The sequence below is a fragment of the Cavia porcellus genome, unplaced genomic scaffold (assembly GCF_034190915.1).
Source record: "Cavia porcellus strain 051 isolate PalLab524CR breed Dunkin Hartley unplaced genomic scaffold, mCavPor4.1 scaffold_13, whole genome shotgun sequence".
NCBI classification, from domain to species: Eukaryota; Metazoa; Chordata; class Mammalia; order Rodentia; family Caviidae; genus Cavia; species Cavia porcellus.
In genome coordinates, this window is record NW_026947496.1 from 4986316 (window position 1) to 4992315 (window position 6000).

The window sequence follows — 6000 nt, forward strand, 5'->3', positions numbered from 1 at the left end:
ATTGAGTGTCACTGCTGTAAATATTTGGCTCACTTCCTATTTGAATTTTTATTTTCTCCATCCTTTCTAACAACTTTTCATACATTTCTGCTATTTTTTTCCCTTTATGTCCCCATGCTCTGCCTTAGATGAGCTGGGGGTGGTAGTGGTTAGATGTTTTCTTTGTTTTCCCATTCTCCTACTTATATCTGTGTTTATTTATATTTTTATTTTTAAATTTATGAATCCCCCTCTTTTTCTTTATCCTTTTTCTGGGGGACAGAGAGTTTCTGCCAGTTGGGAACTAGAGAAGTGGGTTAAGTATGTGATTAATGAAGCTTTTTAGTAGGATATTGCCTCCTTGTAATTTTCAGCTTTGTATATGCAGTACTAGTATGTGCTACATCAAATGTTTAAGTGACATCTGTTTGTTTTGCCACATGAATATTTCATTTTAAAACAGTATCCACAGTTTCACTCTTATATCATTTATGTATGATATAACTTGCAGTTACTCTTTCCCATTTTTGTCTCTTCTCTAGCTGAGGGAGAGAACCCAGACATCTATAAAATTCAAGCCAATGAGAGCACAATTCTACAAAAGTAACAACCCAAAACACACAGGAAACAATAAAAAATATCCTAAATAACTCAAGGAATATACAAAACATAAACCAGTAAAATGTCCACTGGGAACATCGATTAGATATTCCAATGAGCCACTGCATATATGATTCCCAAGTCACTTTTTTGTCAATTTAAGTGATCATACCCCAATTACTCCAATGATCATTCTGTTGCAAAACTAGGGTTAACTCAAGCTCAGAGCCTATTTCTGGCATGTTGCAGGCATTCTTGCTGGGCCTGATTGACCCTGGGTTCATGGGTTAGCAACACCTGCTATTCTTCTCCCTGGGTGCAGTGTTGGGTTCAGCAGACAAATTCACTGTCATTCAATTGTCCTCTGAGTCTGGATTATTCCTGTGGAATCAATTCAACTATTGCTGTAACAGGCTAATCTGTTGCAGTGAAATCTATCAGAGCTAGTTTAAAAGTTTACATTGCACAAGATGCTGGATCTCCCTTTAGTCTAGAGAAGAAATCCAGAGTTATAAGGTAGCATTGTAATAACCCATTTTGGATTTACTATTATCTTATTTTGAAGTCCTGTACTGCATTCATTGTTTTGTTTTTATGGGCTCTACTTTGTTCTATTTTGTTTGATTTTTCTGTGTCTGATGGTATGGGCAGCTATTTTAAGACAACAGACATTACAGTAGCCACTGTTAATTTCTTGTTTTGAAACTTTATATCACTTAGTTTTGATTGGCTTTATTCTGTTTTATTTTGCTTGGTTTTATTCACTTTACAATAAAAAATTAAGCCAGGTGTGGTGGCACATACCTGTAATACCAGCACTTGGGAGGCTGAGGCAGGAGAATCACTGCAAGTTCAAGACCAGCTTGGGCTACAATGTGAGTTCAAGGCCAGCCTGAACTGCATAGCAACACCTTGTCTCAAAAAAAAAAAAAAAAAAAAAAAGATAATAAATAAAATAATTTTTAAAAAAGATATTGAGAAAGAAATTATGTTTTGGTCATGTTAATTTTGAGGTTTTTGTTAGAATCCAAGTGGAAAAGTTGAGTAAGCAACTGGCTATAATGAGTTTTGATCATTATAAAATCATTGGACAGTTTTGAACACAAGAGAGATATCTGAGTTAGATTTCAAAATAATCCCTCTGGCTCATATACGAAGAAGTTCTACCAAGGAGCTGGAGGTAGGTCCACGGAGGCAGAGGGGTCAAAGGTAAGATTTTGGAAAACACGTTGGCTAAAGCTATAAGCAAAATCCAGGGAAGAAACATTGATTAGATGAAGTAGGATAGTGGCCATGAATGTGGTAAAACGTGACTGGATTCCAAGGTCTGTTTTTTTTGAGATGGTGTCTCACCATGTAGTTCAGGCTGGCACTGAATTCACTGCATAGCCTAGGCTGGTCTCAAACTAGCAGTGATCTTCCCATCTCATCCTCTGACTGCTGGGATTATAGGTGTGCACCCCCATTCCCAGCCTCCAGATGTATTTTGAAAGTGGAGTTTGACAGGATTTATTTTTATTTAGGACTTAGAATGTGAGAAAATGAGTTAACAATTATGACACAGGGGAGAGAATGAAGAGAATAAACTTAAAGAGATGGAAAGATGGAGAAAAGTAGGGTTGTGATGGAGGTACAGGAATCAAAAATTATGTTTTGGTCATGTTAATTTTGAGGTTTTTGTTAGAATCCAAGTGGAAAAGTTGAGTAAGCAACTGGATATAATGAGTTAAATTCAATGGTGGAGTTTGCTAGGATGTCTCAGAATATGGATGGTATTTAAAGACATGAGACAGGCTGTGGTCATCGTGGAAGTATCGGTAGTGCAAAGCAAGGAGTGTGAGGGAGGCAGAAGGAAAACCAGATGACAGAATTTGGTTTTAAGCATGTTGAGTTTGGCATTCACCATATTCTGCTCTGTTCTTAAAGTTTCAAGTATGAAAGCATCTTTTTCTAAGATGCCAGCCCTCTCTTGTGACTTGGTGCCGTTCACAGACTGCAGGGAAGGAGAACAAGAAGTGAACAAGAAGCTAAACCTCCTGTGAGCCCATGTCATGCACAGGCTGACTGAGGGGAAGCCTGACACCAGCCCCTTCTGGCACGCGGGCAAGGAGATAAGAGCCAAGGTTCCCCCACACCCGTAAATGACCAGCTGATCTGAAGAAACAGAGGCTGTGGTAATAGCTAATGAGGTAAAATACAATTTATTGTTTGTAGTGTTTAGGGTTTCACTGACTTTGCAAGCCTAAAGCCGGTAGTCTGATCATCTGTTAAAAGGATAACAACACACAGTGTAGCATACATGAGGGATCTCCTGAAGGTGATAGCCATTGTTAATTCTCTGTTGTCTTTTTCAAGTTCCTGTATTATTCTCATTGTTTTCTTGGGTTGGGTTTTATTGTCTATCTTGTTTGATTTTATTATGTCTAATGGCATGGGCAGCTAATTTGAAGATAAGATATATCATGGTAGCCATTTTGGATTTACTATTAACTTGCTTTGAAGTCCATACTGCATTCATTGTTTTGTTTTTATTGGTTCTATTCTGTTGTTTCATTTGTTTGCTATGTCTGAGGGCATGGGCAGCTATTTTGAAGAAAATGAGAGACATTATGGTAGCCATTGTTGATTTCCTATTATCTTGTTTTGAAATTTTATGTCACATTATCTTGTTTTGATTGGTTTTATTGTTTTGTTTTGCTTGGTTTTACTCTCTTTAAAATAAAAATTTTAATTTTTTTAAAAAAATCATCTTTTTCTGTACATCTGAGATAGCATTCTGCTGATTTGTGTCCAATTTTGGAGGCAGGTCATAAAATGAAACTGGGTAATGGACACAGAGGCCGTGTGGGTGATTCCTCATTTACAGAACTGAACCATTACAGAGAATGGGAGAAAACCAAGGGCTTGTGGTAGCCACGGCCCTGTGCCTGATGTTGTATCACCTCAGGTTACTATGTCCAAACCCAGTCTCCAAAGATTTATTTTTATAGTACCAAGCTGGGGAACTGCCCCCATTTTGCAATTAAATAGAGGAAGGTCCAGAGTGAAACCGCAAAAAATAGGTTTGAAGGCTAAAGTAGAAATGTGAGTATCATGGAGTAAGGTTACTAGTTAAAGCTAAACTGGCAATGCAGAGCAGTGAAGGTTGTGAGGGCCACGTGGAGCACATGACAGACACTAGGTATGGACTACGTGTGTTACCCTGGGAGCACAGTGCACGGAGAATGCTCTGTGACAGGCTTCCATCTTTGTACGATAGACGTGTTATCACAATGAGAACATCCAAGGCAATGATGGCCAATTTTTTAGAACTTTCAGTGACAAAAACCAACCTGCTGTGCACTCTCACCATAGGTCCACCACCACTGATTTAGGGGATCAGAGACCTTCAAGGTATCTTACACCCACATATATTTTGAATTCAACAACAGGAGGCAGGAAATAAAGGAAGAACACTGGAAAGTGAAGCAAATCCAAGGTAGAAGTGATAGCCATCAGCAGTAACATGAGCAGTTGTGATTATAACTATATAATAGATAATACTGGTCTTGTTGGCTGGGGATGTAGCTTGGTGCTGGAGCAATTGCCTAGCATGCACTAGGCCCTCATTTCAGTCCAACACCACACAGATAAACAAAACCTTTTATTTGCTTAAGATTATTCCTGATGGGTATATTTGATGTCATGGTAGCTGGCCCAGTGAAGCTTCAGAATCATTTATTCAACTTCAATATGAAGACAAACAGAAGTGACACCTAATAGTGCTGCCGCAATATAGTTATGCCAACAGTTCGGTCAATTCAAAGAATTAGTAAGTGGGCCATAGCTACCATGTATTTGCAGGCAGAAAAAGAAAACTGTAAAGGAATTCAGACCATTGAGTACCTATAACATGCACCAACTTGAGAAGTCTTTATCAGATCAACTGGCAACAAAATGAATAGTGTGGCATTGATATTCTTCCGTTTATGACAGAAAACTCTAATTCTCTTCAGGTTACCTCTTCTCCAGATAGATATGCAGAAAAAGAAATGTTCCCCTTAGGGGCTGGGGATTTAGCTCAGTGGCATAAGCATCTGCCTTGCAAGCAGGCGGTCATGAGTTCGATCCCCAGTACCAATAAAAAAAAAAGAAATGTTCCCCTGGGGATGGAGGTTACTCTGATTTCATCAAGTCAGACTATGAACATCCAAGAAGAGGACATTCTTATTACCATAATAATAATCTTGCTTAGGCTTAATCCTCTTGCTTAGGCCCAAGAGGATTAAAACGTAAAAACAAAAGGCAGTGACCAAGAAAAACTCAGAGAAAGACAGGAGGAGATAGGAAAAGGTCCTAGAAACTCTGGGTAGAAACAGCTCAGAACCATCAACACTCCAGAGTTCAGCTCAGGATGAACCTACTACAAAGAACACAAGCAGGACCTCTCCTTACTCATGGTGCTGGAGCACACATTCCTCCCGCAATGCTCAGGGTGGCGCAGGAGCAGATTACAGGTAAAAATACAGCCTAACAGAGGGAGGGTTGGGAGGCCCTAGAGAAGTCACCAGTGCTCTTACCAACAGTCAACATTTCCAATGTATGTATTATTATTCAACAGCTTCATCAAGAAAATACAGTCAGGGAAAGAGGACTGCGTCCAGATCTGTCTTACAAGCACAGTGTGCCCTGCTCTCCACTCATGTTAAAGAAGCACTGGTGACAATTATCAACTGAAAATTTCCACAAATTAGAGAATTAATCATCAAGATGTTAACTTTCAATTTTTGAAAAAGCTATTAAAGAACTGAAAGGCAACTTTGGTTCAAAATTTGTGGCACATCTTCTTAACAAAAATTTAGCAATAATGTTTTATGCTTAGAGATGTTCACTTTGCTCCTGGAAAGTCCAACAGAGGATTGTGCTGAAGCAGCTATTTGTTTGTTCACAGAATGTGACCTCAAATTAACACAAATGTCACCAAGAGGAATCACTGTTATCTTTGAAGATCTCTGAAACACTGTGTGGATCTGAAATTGAAAAAAAAAAAGAGCTCAGTGTCTGATTGAAGTGATGTTTGCTATATAGAAAGATGGACCCAACGACCACTCAGTCATCCTGGAAAAAATGAGGTTTTCTCACCTAAAGTGACAAGACTGAAATTTGGATTATCAGGAGCAGGAAGGAGAGGGCAGGAAAAGGAGGACAAAGGAAAAAAGAGGAGGAGATGACAAAGACAAAAAGAAAGATGAAGATGAGGACAGGGTAAAAATGAAGAAAGAAGGAAGAAAGAAAAAGAATGATCTAAAATGCGTGTTTAATGACAAACTAAATGCTCTGAGTTTAAGGTCAAACTTCTTGTCATAAAAAAAGAGATGTTTCCATATAGGTGGCTTTGGGAATTAAGATGTAAGATGATCAAGACTGTCAAACACCAGAAGT